Raw genomic sequence first — 18348 nt, 5'->3', positions numbered from 1 at the left:
GGTCACAGTTCCTACAACACTACACTATCACAGACGTCTGGTAACACGGTGTACTACAGTTGGTCTGCGTGCGGAGACGAATGCAGAATAACAATAGCAGCAAGCGCTACATGCTGACACTGCGACAGCTAGACCAAACCACAACAGTGCACTACAGCCACACTCGTAAACACGGTCGTCATCGTAAACATGTCCCTGCAGATAGTGCTCGCCGACCGTGGCCCGTGTTTGTTACAACACGCAACTGAACGTCGGAGGTTTCAAGCGTCAACTTTAGGTTACAATATCTCCGGATGTGATTAACATTTTAGAATGCAACAAACGGCACTGATTACGTATTTGTTTAAATGTTCAGATGTGCTAACAAAACTAACGTGGTTCCATTTAAAAAATTTAGGTTTGTGTTAAAAAACGTACTTCCGTGCATTTCTGTATGGTTTGTATTAAACAATTACACTAGCCCCTCTCCTCACGTTCGGTCTGTGGAATCGATTCGTCAGTATTTGACGTGGTTTACGAAATATATCCAGCGGTAACGTTAGGTGACTCACCCTGTGTATTTGATCGATATACAATTAAATATAACGATTCCGGTTTCAATTGGACGACATTCAACAGCGAGCGAAGAATCGGAAATAATCCCTGCTGACGGCTGTGGCTCTGGAAATAGAAATATCTATATCATTCTTATGACTTGACACGCTTTCCCAAGTAAAAATATCTTTCATTCCCTTCGTTATTGCAGCATTCCACGTCAAATCCATACCTCCCTTACGATTGGGTGATGATGATGGATTGGAAAACACACACATGCACATACTTTATAAGCCTGATGCTCAAGGTGAAGCTATCGCACATCAGGAACCACTAAGTACAATACTTCGGCAATAACTGATTGCTGGCGATACGAAACAATACTGAGCGAAAATCAGCGATGGATGGATATGTTTTCGTGTAAGTGGCACCACTGTCTTGGAAAGAGGCGTAATCGTCTTACAAGCCGCCAGATGTTAAAAACACGATCGCAGCGACCATGGTACTATCACAATTGGCCTTTGTTCTACAGGTGTTCACAAGTATCACTAACGATATCCATGTTAAAACTGCACAAGCCTTATAAATCGAGGTATGGTACTACCTCCAAATGAATTTTTTCCAGACAAATACTGTGACACTGAATTAGAGGGTGATCGCCGGAGTGTGTATTATCAGACCAACAGTGCGGTTACGCGTCGCCGACGGTCTAAGCTCGTAATAAAATCACCGGATTTAGAAAGTAATTCGGCTAAGGAACGTGGTCTGGAGCCAGTATTTACAACTCTCTCACGCCGCCACTAGATATTTCTCCAGTATTTGTAATGCATTCTGTCTCGACACCAAGTCAGATGTTCTGTGATATATCCACTGGTTTACAGGCGATGGTTGACAATCACTCACAGTAGATGCTATGCTGATTGAGGTCTTAAATGTACACAGGCTTTTCAGATCTATCGCGTTATTCTCTCCGATAGAAATGCCATCTGCAATTTGGAATCAAGTCTTTCCATTCAGCCACATAGCTGTGTTTGATTCTATGGAGACGTCCTTTAATGATTACAGCCACTAGTGAATCATATTCGTGGCAGTCTCATATCTCGAAATGCGAGAGTACCTGGAGTCTCAGTGGCAGTAGCCGGCCGACCTCAGATGATGTCTCCCGCAGATGGAGACGAAACGTCAGGTGGAAATTTTATACATCGACCACGGCCTCTCAGCCCGGAAGTTTCAACTGAAGATAGTGAGACATTGTCAGTGAGAGGAAGAGATTCGGGGGGGAGGAGGGAGGAGGAGGAGGAGGGAGGGAGGAGGAGGAGGGAGGAAGGAGGAGACTGTAGTGGTATGACAAAACGAAGGGGTATGTGGCGACTCAGGTGACAGTGACAGATACAAAGAGATAATGAGTTTGACTGAATCCGTGAATGAGGATGGGCGAAACGGAGTGGATGGGTGTGAGCGACTTGCAGCGATGGACTAATGGGTGTGAACGAGTTATGTGAGCGTGTGGGAGTTGGAGGTGAGCTGCATGTTTAAAGGAATGCGTATGTGTTCACATGGCAAAATTTTTGGTCAACATTTTTAAAAGTGCTGAGGAAGGTTAAATGACAGCTGGTACCCCACTTTTCAGTCAGAGTCTTTTAAACAGGATCATATTCACCTTTCTTTTGCTCTGCTGGTATTACTGATTACTTCATTCGTGCTGCTCACCCAAAAATTCTATTACAGAAAGAAAATGGTTTTAACCTTTTGTGAAAATATGAGGCATAGAACAATAATGGGAACATTACACAGAAATCCAAATAAGCTATATCAAAATATCTTTGTTCACATTTACTGCAACAATTCTAAAAAAGACAGATGAGGTCGTTGTGCACGGAAATTTAATGCTAATTTCAGAGGCACTCACAATTTGATGCTTTAACATCTCATGCGTAACATTGTTACCGTTCGAGCCCCAGTGTAATTTAACTTATTTCTAGTTGATCTTAGTTTCGTTTGTATAAATAATTATTTACAGCACCATTATCTGTTACAGTAAAAATTCATGCCATAACGGCCGTTGTTCTCTGACGGAATAATTATTGACTTGTGCATTCTAAATATACCCGGTGATAAGTGATTAAGTATTCGAAAAATGTTTCGGGTAAAATCTAACATTACAGCATTACTTTGTTTTCCACCAAGTAAAAATGCTTACAAGGAAATAACACCATCTGTAACAGCTAAAACTGAAGGAAGATGACAACATGTCTAACACATCTTTGTTTTAAGGTTAACGAATCTAATAAGTGTACTTGAACACAAGTCACTGAAGAAACAATACATTAACAGTTACAACGAGCAGCTTTACTAAAAAGTGAAGTGAGGTTCTTGACAAAATGCTAAACGTTTGCTTGAAGGAATATTTGGTGACATGCAGGTAGGTTTTCTAAGTTAAGTTGCTGCTTTGTGTGTTGTTCCCTTATTACTCACCTAACTGTTTCTGTGTAGCTTCTATGAAGAGATTAAAACTGTCTGCACACCGTACAAGTGCAACCCCCGCCGCACAAGTGCAAAATTTGGACACGCTAAATTTGCGCGCGCACGCGTGCGTGCGTGCGTTTTAAGGTTACGGGCATTCAACTGCAAAGTTATCAGCGCCCTTACATATATTAAATGAAATGACTGTGGATAAAGTTATCGAACAGTGAGGAGGAATCCTATAAAACGACACTCGTGTACTCACTTCCACCTCGCTCGCATTCAACCATGCAACCATTTTAGCTCTCACACCTTAAGAGAAAGGATGAAAGGTGCTATACCCGGGATTAAAACTGAATTAGAACAGAAGAGCTAAAGGAAAGGCACAGGAAAATGTGGCTGGTTGGCCACTTACAGAAAGAATGGGAGAGCCAGTCAAACAGTTAAAAAATCGCCGTAAAATTTTCGGAAACAAGAACAAATCACAAAACCTTTAAACTGAGCACATTCGTTTGAACGTTACTTAAAATAGAGGGCAGATCTGACGGCAAATTTTGCGCTGCTCGCTGATCAGAAAATGAAGCACAATCTAATGAAGACCACACATAGGACGGTCCTCTCGCCGGAGCCAGAAGCCATGCATGTCAGTGGTGTGGCCTTTACGAGTAAGTAGGACCTCGTCACGTCGACCTGGCTTGAAGGAGGTACGCCAGAACCGAGCTGTGGACTTTACTTGACGGGCCTTATTGTCTGTCACTTCCAGCCACTCATCCTCCCACCGACGCAAGAGTATCTCAACAGAGAGGCTTAGCATGCAGGGGGATGGCACACCTAACTGAACATCGCGACACGGCACCTTGGCTGCTACATCTGCTATTTCATTCCCCTAATCCGCTATCAGCAGTCCAGTATAATGCCAAAGTGATCACGTACTGATCTTTGCCACGAGCTGCTCCATTCCCATGTGTTTTAATTACGTCACTGAAACTTCACATCCACATTTCGATGACATAAGGAAACAAGTACAGCACAACTTCTGCTTTGGGAAATATGACTAAATACTGCATGTTTTAACAATGTTAGATGTTAACGCTTAGCTGTTATCAAGTAGTACGCTATTTTTTACTCTTGTGCCTGACTTTTCAACACAGGATTATACAGCCAACAGGTTGCACATTACTGTTTCTACACCTAGGGTTGTCTTCATCAGAATGAAATTGATAAATCGTAAGATTACCTTCATAAAAAGCAAAGGTCAAGGCTGCCCACCTGGTGATAACATTAGACAGTCTGATGTTCCCAGCAGGGCACACATAGAAAAGGCTAGAACGTTTTATTTCACTTTTGACCTGAGCATAGCTGCTCTAAATTCTGACATTGCTTTCTAACAATCAAATTTTACGATTTATCAATATTTCATTCTGATAAAGACACCCTTAGTAGATGTTGAAACCTAGGTCAATGTGCCTACCACTTATGTGCAACCTGTTGACTGTATAATCCCATGTTGAAACTAGTATACGGTTGCTGAGCAACAACCATGTTTAAAACTAAATCTTGTTAATGATCTTTTCGATCTTGTCAAATTTTAGTTCCAACAGTGTTGGCTCGTCAACGATGTGCGCTTGTGAAGCTTTAATTCATTGGCTTTCAGACATCGGTAGCATACAGATGGAAAGTCTCACAGATAAATCACCCTTGATGGATGGTGGAACAGACAACCACACATTTAAAAAAAATTTATTCGGTTTTAGTTGATCGAGTTAAAGTACTTCCCTTCTGGACTGAGTCACGTGAGTACGTCTCCTGGATGGCAACGGACATTACGACACGCAGATATTGTATTTACTTGGCTTTTGTACAACGAGTATTTTAGGCTAGCACAGGCAGTAAGACCACGAACACAGAGCTTTTCTTTAAGAATTACTATATAAAAGACTGCATAAAGTTCAGTATGAAAGGTTGGCAACTTGCTTTAAGTGATAACCGAAGTAGATCTGTGTACTTCACAAAACGAAATCTTAATATCCTATGATTACGCTATTGACGAGTTTCAATTGAAATCCGTGAACTGTGACAAATACCTGGGTTAACTACTTACAGAGGTATGAAACGGAATGATCACGTAGCCTCCCTCTTAGGTGAAGCAGGTGACTGACCTTAGGTCTATAGTAGGATACTGGGAAAATACTACACTAGATTGGATTAGGTGTACTTTTTTCCAATAGATCCATAGTGAGGATCCTCCAGGGTGTACAACGTGTCTGGAAAATAAAAATACACAAACATTTACGAAGAAAAACAAGCCTGCGGAGGAAATTTCTAAAAAAAACAAAAAACTCCTCTTGCTACCCACCCTACATTACTTTTCCATGTGTGTGGGACAAACAAGACAAGAGGTGAAGTGTACAAACGAGGACATCACGTATGGCGACGGGTTTGACCCACGGAAGAGCGCCATGGAAATGCTGGAAAACCTGAAGTGGCAGATGCTTGAAAGTAGATGCCAGCATTCCGTGAAACAACTTACAAAGTTTCAAGAACCACGACCAATCTAGGAATACATTAGTCTCTTTAGCATCGCTCATCGTAGGGACCGTGTAGACAACTACAATGCGCACACAGGCATTAAAGTACCCATTCATACAGTGCTCCAAAACCAAACTAAACACGAAAAAAAACCCTAACGCGTAGTGCAGTGAAATTTCTTCGACCGTAGTTTCTCTGCGTTTTTCTGTGTAAAAGGTCCTACTGCAACATTTGCAAATTACTAGTCCTACAAGTTGATGTGTTATGTATTTTAAGACAAGATACATACTGCACTCTATTCGTCTAAAACTTTTGCTGCTGGTTATTGCATAAAACAGGTACAGCAGATCCCACATTTTGTACTCTAATTCATTTCTTCGCAACACTGCTTGCCGCCTTCGCTTTGGCCTGTGTTTGTTTTGACGCTGTTGCTTGTGACATATTCAAGACTTAGTTTACTGTATTACGCTGTAGATTCTTTTGATATTCGATTATAAGAAGCATTTTACATTTGTCACGTTCCCGTTAGCAAAATAAGAATCTGAACCGTTACAGAGTGGTCTTCACAAAATACAAATGCGTACACGCATAAGTCAGTCAACTTTCTCTGTGTGGGGATTAAATCCAACGTTTTCTAAGGAAAGAAATGCTTGCTCATATGTTATGTGATTATAAATAATCACTACTCCACTCACACCATGGCTCATTGTTACCAAAAGAAGAACTAGCACAAAAATTCAAATTTTGCGAGCCACACGTACTTGATTGGAGATAATTATATTCCCCTCCCCCCTCCCCCCTCCCTCCAGGACCGTAATACAGTCAAGCAGAAATTAACTTTCGTTTGCAACCGGATACGTGATATAGTGCAGCATCTCAAACGATCACTGTCTTTCTCGTCTCCATAGACACCAAGGAAAACCTTTCATCAGAAGTTTTGGTCTAGGCTTTTCGAAAAACAAACGCAGGTCCTGGAATACCAACCTGACTGGGGGCAACTGGTGAACTGTGGTCGCGCTGGCAGAGCTTGTTGACGCTTGCTGCGGCCTGTGTGTAGCGGCTGCGCACTCTGTCACACCATGTGTCGACATTTTCCGTGATACGAGACTATCGACTATCACACACAAAGTCGTTCACTTTTCCATCTCGCATGTAGTAACATATTTTGACCCGTAAGAGATACTGAGGAAGATTTCCACCTTTAAGGCACAGATTAAGTGAAATTTGCGCATATCTAGTCCAAAGGAACCTACTACTATTTGTCGGTATAACTAACTTGGCAGCAGGCTACCATTGGAGTATGTGTTAACTCTAAAGATATTTGGAATGAAAAATTCCTATTTTCAGCTAATACAATTTTCAAAATAAACTATACCAATAGCACTTCTTAATACCAGAGTTGTTTAAAATTTTGATTAAATCCATATTTAAGAGTTCCAAAATTAGTTACTCGATTAGTTATTCGATTACTCTCTTAATAGTGCAAAATAAATTGTAATTTTTGCGTTCCTATATTGCTGTATTGTTTCCGTTTCATACTTCATCAACAGTGTAAGCCGTCGATTCTTCTTCCAAAACACCATGCTCGGGCTTAGGGACAACTTAAACTAATGGACATCTTAACTGCAACTTCGTTACGTTGTATTTATAGCGTCGATATCAGTATTAAACGCCATAGGAAGAAACACTCAGACTTGTCTTCAAGAAAACATTGATTTGCTTGGCGTCTTGCTTGTTTTACTGTCGCCTTCTCCCATTTTCATAGACAACGTCTTCTTTTCCCAAAGACCCTGTACATTTTCCTCGGACATTTATCTTCATAACTGCGAGAAAAAAGAAAGAATATGCTTCACTGAGTATCAAAAAGCATTAGCTGTAAGAACATTTCCGGAGATGAGGTGAAATTAAGAAATTTTGTAGAAATCATGAGTCATGGAGGGTACTACGGACGTCAAAGTTAATCTGAGAGGATTTTCACATGATAACTGCAGCCTGCAGCCAGGCGACTAGCGCGAGTTTTGGTGTTCTCGTAAAGATAAGTTATTTTAAATTATAAAACATATAGATTAGTACTGATTACGTGGTAAATAAGTGTATTAGTGTGCCGTTTAAGTGTACCATTAAAGGTTTCATTTTTCTTTACGTAATATAGCAGAAAACGAGAAAATACCGTACAGTCGTATTTTCTGTTTACGTTCTGCTGCAGCAAATCTATAGAATTTCGTTTAGTTGTTCCTTGCTCTCTCCAGCAATTTAACTTAGCGTACCTCTTCATTATTTAACTAGTATTTCCGGAAAGTAGCGTAAAGCTTAACTTGTTGTTTCAGAAACTTTGCACTTTTGTTTTTGTTTACACACAGTTGCGTATAGGCCAAATTTGTGTAACCATATTTTCGTGTTTATCTGTAATTTAACTGACTTATTCTTAATAAACTATTACGTTTATCATGAGTGAAAAGTGCTTGACTTGCCGTAGAATTGTTAGGTCGGGGCTTTGGTGTGATGGGTGCTGTAGTTTTTTCCATGTGGGTGACTTAGTGGCGTGGGGATAGGGGAAGTAAATGAGACTCATCAGTGGTTTTGTAGGATTTGTAGTAGAGATAGGAAGATACTGGAACAGGAGGGGAAAATTGCTGCCCTTGAGGCTGAGTTAGACAAGGCCAGGGGAGATCTTGACAGGTTAAGGAGGGAGAAGGGTAAAGAGAGGTGGGAAGTGGCAACAGGCAACAGGAGGAACAGGCCTAGAACTTTGTCTGACAGCTTTATGGTGAATGTGGAAAATAGATTTGACCTGTTGCTTCAGTTAGAAGCTGGTGAGCCTCAAGCAGTTACAGGTGTAGACAGGGCACAACAAACTTTCAGCAGCAAATTGAAAAGAAGGAATGTAGGGAAATCAGTAAAGAGAAAGAAAGTGTTGTTGTTAGGTAGTTCCCATGGAAGAGGTGTTGGCCAACTCTTGCAGGATGAACTAGGATCAGAATACCAGGTCACCAATTTTTTTAAACCTAGTGCTGGTCTGGAGCAGGTGACAGAGGATTTAGGATCACTTTGCAAAGATTTCACTAAGGAAGACACCGTGGTTATAGTGGGTGGGGCAGGTAACAGTATTGACAGAGATCCTGGGTACAGTATAGAGTGTGACCTGGCGAAGATTGCATCAGCATCGAGGCATACCAGTGTTGAGTTTGTATCTGTTCTTGGGCGCCATGACCGACCTCATTTGAATTCTTCTGTCAAGAGAGTTACTTTGGAGCTGGAACGGCTGCTCATTTCGGGTGCGGGGTCACACATTGGTGTGGTTCATGTTGATTCTATCAGTAGGTGGAACTATACTAGGCATGGCCTTCACCTCAACAGGAAAGGGAAGGGTAAATTGGCTGGGGAAATAGCAGGAAAGTTAAAGGGGGGAGGCACTGTCATGAGTGGTAAAATACCAGTGGTTATAGGATTCAGAAAAGACCCTTTTTTAGGGTAGGGAGGACAGAAAGAAAGCAAATTTTAAGAGAGGTTAGAACTGAGACAAACCTTCAGTTTGAGAAAGAAATCAAAAAACATAATTCCAGCTTAATACATCAACATAAACAGCCATTGGTTAAGAATTTTCAACTGTCAGCAGATATTTTAACTCCACCCAATTTTAACTCAGTCAATGTGAAATGTCAGCTATCTTTATTGCATCAAAATATTCGAGGACTGAGAAATAAAATTAATGAATTAACTATCTGCATAGATGAATTAGAGTCTTCAAACCCAGCTGACATAATCTGCCTCTCGGAACATCATGTGACCACTGGTATAGAACTTTTAAGTGTTACAGGGTTTAGGTTAGCATCTCACTTTTGTAGATCAGAAATGGAGAGAGGAGGAGTTGCCACATTCATCAGGAACTGTCATAAATTTAAGAACATAGACATTCATAAATTTTGCCTAGAACAGCATATGGAAGCATGTGCAACAGAATTAGATTTTCACAAAAAATATTTCATAATATTAAGTGTATATCGAGCACCTGCAGGTAACTTTAATCTGTTTGTAAACCACCTTGAAGCTGTACTGGCCCATTTAACAACCAAAAACAAAGAAATAGTGGTTGCTGGTGATTTCAATGTAGATTTCCTTAAAGACTCTCCCAATAAGAACTTATTTGAGTTAGTAACACTATCATTCAACTTAATTCCCACAGTAAAGTTCCCCACTAGGATAGCCACTTGCTCACAAACAGCCATTGATAATATCTTTATAGAAAAGTCCAATGAACAAAATTATATTACAAAACCAATAGTCAATGGCCTCTCAGACCATGACATGCAGTTCCTTCTGTTAAATGTTAATACTGAACAGGATATAAAATCTGTTAAATCTGAGCTCAAGAGGGTAATCAGTAAGCCAAAAATTGATTATTTTAGGACACTCCTCAGAGACATTCACTGGACTGATGTTTACAGTGCTCATGGCATGAATGAAAAATATAACATTTTTGCTAATAAAGTGCTTACCTTATTTGAACACTGCTTTCCCCCAAAACTTACCAAGGTTAGAGCAAAGTCTACAAAGAAGCCATGGATTACTCGAGGAATAGGGGTATCTTGTGAAACAAAAAGAAAACTGTATCTGTCAATCCGAAACATTTCCAATGTTGATGCTATAGCACATTATAAGAAATACTGCAAAATATTAAAGACTGTAATACGGATGTCAAAGCAAATATATTACAAGGAAAAGATAGTCATATCAGATAACAAAATAAAGACAATATGGGATATAGTGAAGGAGGAGACCGGTAGAACCAGACATGAAGAGGAACAAATAGCATTAAGAGTAAATGATACATTGGTGACAGATGTGTATAGTGTTGCTGAACTTTTTAACAAACATTTTATAACTGTTACTGAAAAGATGGGGTTGTCAGGTTCGGTAGATGCTGCTATGGATTACCTTAGACCAGACATTTCAAGTAACTTCCATAATATGAATTTGATCCTCACTACCCCAACAGAAATAATGTCCATCATAAAATCTTTAAAATCAAAAACATCTAGTGGGTATGATGAAATATCAACAAAGTTAATTAAAGAATGTGATTCTGAGCTAAGTAACATATTAAGCTATCTGTGTAACCAGTCGTTTATCAGTGGAATATTTCCTGAATGGCTGAAATATGCTGAAGTTAAGCCACTGTTTAAGAAGGAAGATAAAGAAATAGCATCAAATTTCCGTCCAATTTCACTGTTGCCAGCATTCTCAAAAATTTTCGAAAAAGTAATGTACAGTTGTCTTTATAACCATCTTATCTCAAATAACATACTGTCAAAGTCACAGTTTGGATTTCTAAAAGGTTCTGATATTGAGAAGGCTATCTTCACTTACAGTGAAAATGTGCTTAATTCATTAGACAAAAAATTGCAGGCAACTGGTATATTTTGTGATCTGTCAAAGGCATTTGACTGTGTAAATCACAATATCCTTTTAAGTAAACTAGAATATTATAGTGTAACAGGAAATGCTGCAAAATGGTTCAAATCTTATATCTCTGGCAGGAAACAAAGGGTGTTATTAGGTAAGAGACATGTATCAAGCTATCAGGCATCATCCAATTGGGAACTAATTACATGTGGGGTCCCACAAGGTTCCATTTTGGGGCCCTTACTTTTCCTTGTGTATATCAATGACCTTTCATCAGTAACATTACCAGATGCCAAGTTTGTTTTGTTTGCCGATGATACAAACATTGCAATAAATAGCAAATCAAGTGTAGTCTTAGAAAGATCAGCCAATAAAATATTTGTGGACATTAATCACTGGTTCCTAGCCAATTCTTTGTCACTAAACTTTGAAAAAACACACTACATGCAGTTCAGAACTTGTAAGGGATGTCCCAAGAGTATATGTCTAACATACGATGACAAGAAGATAGAAGAAGTGGACAGTGTTAAATTCTTGGGATTACAGCTTGATAATAAATTCAACTGGGAGGAGCACACCACAGAACTGCTGACGCGTCTTAACAAATCTCTGTTTGCAATGCGAATTTTGTCAGACATAGGGGATATAAAAATGAAAAAGCTGGCATACTATGCTTACTTTCATTCCATAATGTCATATGGGATTATTTTTTGGGGTAATTCATCAAGCCAAGCTAAAGTTTTCCGGGCACAAAAACGTGCAGTAAGAATTATATGTGGTGTGAACTCAAGAACATCCTGCAGAAGCCTGTTTAGGGAACTAGGGATACTAACTACAGCTTCCCAATATATTTATTCCTTAATGAAATTTGTCATTAAAAATATATCACTTTTCAAACAAACAGCTCAATACTAGAAATAAGAATAATCTTCACAAGGATTTAAAGTCACTTAGTCTTGTACAAAAAGGTGTGCATTATTCAGGAACACACATTTTCAATAACTTGCCAGCAGCCATAAAAAGCTTAACAACCAATGAAATTCAGTTTAAGAGAAGCCTAAAGGATTTATTGGTGGCCAACTCCTTCTACTCCATTGATGAATTTCTTAGTAAAACCAACTGATTTGTATATAAGTACAACATAACTTCTGCACAATTTCAGTGCAGTAATGTGTTCACTGGAAATTTGTGTGTGCGTGTGTGTGTGTGTGTGTGTGTGTGTGTGTGTGTGTAAGTGTGTAAGTATAATCTAACTTCTGCACCATTTCAGTGCAGTAATGTGTTCATTGTAAATAAGTATTACAGTAGTTGTATTACATGTTTATTACCTTATAAATAAATAAAAAACTTTTTTATTTTAAATTCAGTGCATTAGTATTTGTAAAATGACTCTTAGTGTTCATTAAAATATGACGATCATTCCACTTGGGATCTGTGGAATGGTACATTAGCTTATTTGTTTTAGTTGTAAATATTTGTCATGTATTGTTGTTTTTCTGACATGTTCCACATCCTGGAGGACCTCCTCACTACGGATCAATTGGAATGAAAGTAAATCTAATCTAATCTAATCTAATAAAATTACTTTACCGCAAGGCTACCAGCCAAATTCACTACTGCCTCACGTACGTAAAGAGATGAATATCTCAAAGTCCGTCGTCTGCAACAAGAACGACCACCACACATCCTGAAACTGAACGCGAGATGCTGTGAAAATTACTCTGAGGGAAGAATAATTGAATCGATGAGTTGGAGAAGGAGTCGTGTCCGCTTTTTTTCTTTTAATTACATTCACCGGAGATAACTGGTCTTTGTACATGTCTTTTGTTATAACAGGCAACATATCGGCATATCCCATCAACAGAAGTGCTCGTTAGAAAAGTACTGAGTTAGGGCCATGCCGGCCAGTGTAGCCGAGCGGTTCTAGGCGCTTCAGTCTGGAACCGCGTGGCCGCTACGGTCGCAGGTTCGAATCCTGCCTCGGGCATGGATGTGTGTGATGTCCTTAAGTTAGTTAGGTTTAAGTAGTTCTAAGTTCTAGGGGACTGATGACCTCAGAAATTAAGTCCCATAGTGCTCAGAGCCCAGTTAGGGGCATGTTCATATAAACAAGCGTTTGGTGGACCTATTTCAATAAAAAAGAAGAAACTAGACGATGGAAAAAATCGTAATACATACCACACGAGCAGAAACCATTTTATAACAGTATCTGCCAGTGACCAGCGAAGGATGGGCAAGATAAAGATGAAGCATGCCCACCATTGTCTGCTTTGCTGTTTACTGTTTGTGGATGTGTTCTGGGTACATTATAAATGAACCATTATGCTCGGAACACACTCTTTTATTGTGATAATGAAGAACCACGGACCTTGCCGTTGGTGGGGAGGCTTGCATGCCTCAGCGATACAGATAGCCGTACCGTAGGTGCAACCACAACGGAGGGGTATCTGTTGAGAGGCCAGAAAAACGTGTGGTTCCTGAAGAGGGGCAGCAGCCTTTTCAGTAGTTGCAGGGGCAACCGTCTGGATGATTGACTGATCTGGCCTTGTAACACTAACCAAAACGGCTTGCTGTCCTGGTACTGCTTACGGCTGAAAGCAAGGGGAAACTAAAGCCTTAATTTTTCCCGAGGGCATGCAGCTTTACTGTATGGTAGCATGGAGAGCTGCATCAAACCAGCCTCAGGACTGAAGACCACAACAACAACAATAAATATGAATAATGCAAACTTGCATAACGCAATTTTTCCACTGCAAACAGAGCGCTAGATGCCTCCTCAAAATCATCAGATTCGAAAGGGGGTCATCTCCAGCAGATTCCGACTTGATTACTGACCATAGTCGATGGCTAAACTACGAGTATGTTGTGATGGTCTATATTGTTCCGCTCTGGGGCCAATTGCTACATGGCAACTCCAAGACACCATGCTTAGACCCATTGTGAAGTAGAACGGTTTTATGTTTCTCCTGAAAAATTTACTATATGGAATATGACACCTACTCCAACTCAACGATTCAGATTTTCTTTCGCGGCCACATTCGTTGGTGCCTTTGTCTGGCGGGGCAGATTTATGAATTCCGATTCCACAACACTTTCATTCGATGGCCTGCTTCGTGAGTGCTCAAGCAACAAACGCAGCGATATCCCAATGGTTATCAAACACGCTTCGAAGAAACGTAGCAACGTCAACCCGGGAGAAATTTTGCAGGCATATCATTCCGGGGTTCTTTAAGAGATTTTAGTATACCTACTGTCTTATATACCTTGAAGAGCCAAAGAAACTACAACGCCTGCCTAATATCGTGTAGGACCCCCGCGAGCACGCAAATGTGCCGCAACACGACGTGGCATGGACTCGACTAATGTCTGAAGTAGTGCTGGAGGGAACTGACACCATTAATCCTGCAGGGCTGTCCATAAATCAGTAGGTGTACGAGGGGGTGGAGATCTCTTCTGAACAGCACGTTGCAAGACATCCTAGATATGCTCAATAATGTCCATGTCTGGTGAGTTTGGTGCCAAACGGAAGTATTTAAACTCGGAAGAGTCTTCCTAGAGCCACTCTTCAGGAATTCTGGACGTGTGGGGAGTCACATTGTCCTGCTGGAATTTCCCAGGTCCGTCGGAATGCACAATGGACGTGAATACATGCAGGTGATCAGACAGAATGCTTACGTACGTGTCACCTGTCAGAGACGTATCTAGCCGGCCGCGGTGGCCGTGCGGTTCTAGGCACTTCAGTCCGGAACCGCGTGACTACTACGGTCGCAGGTTGGAATCCTGTTTCGGGCATGGATGTGTGTGATGTCCTTAGGTTAGTTAGGTTTAAGTAGTTCTAAGTTCTAGGGGACTGATGACCTCAGATGTTGAGTCCCATAGTACTCAGAGCCATTTGAACCATTTTGACGTATCTAGACTTATCAGGGGTCCTAAATCATTCCAACTGCACATGCCCCACACCATTACAGAGCTTCCACCTGCTGACATCCACGATCCATGGGTTCATGAGGTTGTCTCCGTACCTGTACACGTCCATGTCAACAGTCCAATGTCGGTGTTGACGTGCCCAGGCGCGGCATAAAGCTTAGTGCCGTGCAGTCATCAGGGGTACGCCAGTGGGCTTTCGGCTCTGAAAACCTATATCGATGATGTTTCCTTGAATATTTCGCACACTGACACTTTTTGATGGCCCAGCATTGAAATCTGCAGCAAATTGCGGAAGGGTCGCGCGATTCTCTTCAGTTGTCGTTGGTCCCGTTCTTGCATAATCTTTTTCCGGCCGCAGCGATGTCGGAGATTTGATGTTTTACCGGATTCCTGGTATTCACGGTACACTCGTGAAACTGTCGTACGGGAAAATCCCCACTTCCTCGCGACCTCGAAGAAGCTGTGTCCCAACGCTCGTGTGCTGACTATAGCACCACATTCAAACTCACTTAAATCTTGATAAACTGCCATTGTTGCAGCAGTAACCTATCCAACAACTGCACCAGACTCTTGTTGTCTCATATAGGCGTTGCCCGTTTACATATTTCTGTATTTGAATATGCATGCCTACACCAGTTTCTTTGGCGCTTCAGTGTGTACAGGGTGGTCCATTGATCGTGACCGAGCCAAGTAAATGACGAGATAAGAGTCAAACGAAAAAACTACAAAGAACGAAACTCATCTAGCTTGAAGGGGGAAACCAGATGGTGCTATGGTTGTCCCGCTAGATGGCGCTGCCATAGGTCAAACGGATATCAACTGCGTCTTTTAAAATAGGAATCCCCATTTTTTATTACGTATTCGTGTAGTACGTAAAGGAATACGAATATGTTTTAATTGGATCACTTTTTCGGTTTGTGATGGATGGCGCTGTAATAGTCACAAACGTATAAGTACGTGGTATCACGTAACATTCCGCCAATGCGGACGGTATTTGCGTCGTGATACATTACCCGTGTTAAAATGGACCGTTTACCAATTGCAGAAAAGGTCGACATCGTGTTGATGTATGGCTATTGTGATCAAAATGCCCAACGAGCGTGTGCTATGTATGCTGCTCGGTGGACGACATCATCTAAGTGTCCGGGCCTTTCGCCGGATAGTTACGTTATTTAAGGAATCAGGGAGTGGTCAGTCACATGTGAAACGTCAACCACGACCTGCAACAAATGATGATGCCCAAATAGGTGATTTAGCTGCTGAGGCGCCTAATCCGCACATCAGTAGCAGACAAATTGCGCAAGAATCGGGAATCTCAAAAACGTCGGTGTTGAGAATGCTACATCAACATCGATGGCACCCGTACCATATTTCTACGCACCAGGAATTGCATGGAGACGATTCTGAACGTCGTCTACAGTTCTGCCACTGGGCACAAGAGAAATTACGGGACGATGAAAGATTTTTTGCACGCGTTCTATTTAATGACGAAGCGTCATTCACCAACAGCGGTAACGTAAACCGGCATAATATGCACTATTGGGCAACGGAAAATCCAAGATGGCTGCGACAAGTGGAACATCAGTGACCTTGGCGGGTTAAAGTATAGTGCGGCATTATGAGAGGAAGGATAGCTGACCCCTATTTTATCGATGGAAATCTAAATGGTGCAATGTATGCTGATTTCCTACGTAATGTTCTACCGATGTTACTATGTCCGGCACATAGCTCGCGTGCGGTTGAAGCGGTATTGAATAGCATATTTCATGACAGGTGGATTGGTCGTCGAACCACCATACCATGGCCCGCACGTTCACCGGATCTGACGCCCCGGATTTCTTTCTGTGGGGAAAGTTGAAGGATATTTGCCATCGTGATCCACCGACCACTTCTGACAACATGCGTCAGCGCATTGTCAATGCATGTGCAAACATTAAGGAAGACGAACTACTCGCTGTTGAGAGGAATGTCGTTACACGTATTGTCAAATGTATTGAGGTTGACGGACATCATTTTGAGCATTTATTGGATTAATGTGGTATTTACAGGTAATCACGCTGTAACAGCATGCGTTGTCAGAAATGTTAAGTTTACAAAGATACGTGTATCACATTGGAACAACCGAAATAAAATGTTCAAACGTACCTACGTTCTGTATTTTAATGTAAAAAACCTACCTGTTACCAACTGTTCGTCTAAAATTGTGAGCCATATGTTAGTGACTATTACAGCGCCATCTATCACAAAGCGAAAAAAGTGGTCCAACTAAAACATTCATATTTCTTTACGTACTGCACGAATATGTAATAAAAAATGGGGGTTCCTATTTAAACAAAAACGCAGTTGATATCCGTTTGACCTATGGCAGCGCCATCTATTGGGCCAACCATTGCGCCATCTGGTTTCCCCATTCAAGTTAGACAAGTTTCGTTCTTTGTAGTTTTTTAGTTTGACGCTTATTTCGTGAGATATTTGGCCCGGTCACGATCAATGGACTACCCTGTACACACTGAAGAGCCAAAGAAACTAGAACGCCTGGCTAACATTGTGTAGGACCCCCACGCAGAAGTGCCGCAACACGACGTGGCATGGACTCGACTAATGTCTGAAGTAGTGCTGCAGGGAACCGACACGATTAATCCTGCAGGACTGTCCATAAATCCGTAAGTGTACGAGGGGGTTGAGATCTCTTCTGCACAGCACGTTGCAAGACATCCTAGATATGCTCAATAATGTTCATGTCTGGTAATTTTGGTGCCCAGCGGAAGTGTTTAAACTCAGAAGAGTGTTCCTGGAACCACCCTATAGCAATTCTGGATGTGTTGCGTGTCGCATTGCCCTGCTGGAATTTCCCAAGTCCGTCGGAATGCACAATTGACATGAATGCATGCAGGTGATCAGACAGGATGCATACGTACGTGTCTCCTGTCAGAATCGCGTCTAGACTTATCAGGGGTCCCATATCACTCCAACTGCACATGCCCCACACCATTACAGAGCGTTCACCAGCTTGAACAGCCCCCCTGTTGACATGCACGGTCCATGTGTTCATGAGGCTGTCTCCGTACCTGTACACGTCCATCTGCTCGATACAATTTGAAACGAGACTCGTCCGACCAGACAACATGTTTCCAGTCACCAACAGCGTAATGTCGATGTTGTCGAGCCCATGCGCGGCGTAAAGCTTTGCCTTCGGCTCTGAAAACCTATATCGATGATGTTTCCTTAAATATTTCACACACTGACACTTGTTGATGGCCCAGCATTGCAGTCTGCAGCAAATTGCGGAAGGCATGCACGATTCTCTTCAGTCGTCGTTGGTCCCGTTCTTGCATAATCTTTTTCCGGCCGCAGCGATGTCGGAGATTTGATGTTTTACCGGATTCCTGATATTCACTGTACACTTGTGAAACGGTCGTATGGGAAAATCCCCACATCATCGCGATCTCGGAGAAGCTCTGTCCCAATGCTAGTGCGTCGACTATAACACCA

The sequence above is a fragment of the Schistocerca cancellata genome, chromosome 1, assembly GCF_023864275.1.
Source record: "Schistocerca cancellata isolate TAMUIC-IGC-003103 chromosome 1, iqSchCanc2.1, whole genome shotgun sequence".
Classification (NCBI taxonomy): Eukaryota; Metazoa; Arthropoda; class Insecta; order Orthoptera; family Acrididae; genus Schistocerca; species Schistocerca cancellata.
This window is presented reverse-complemented; position numbering follows the sequence as displayed.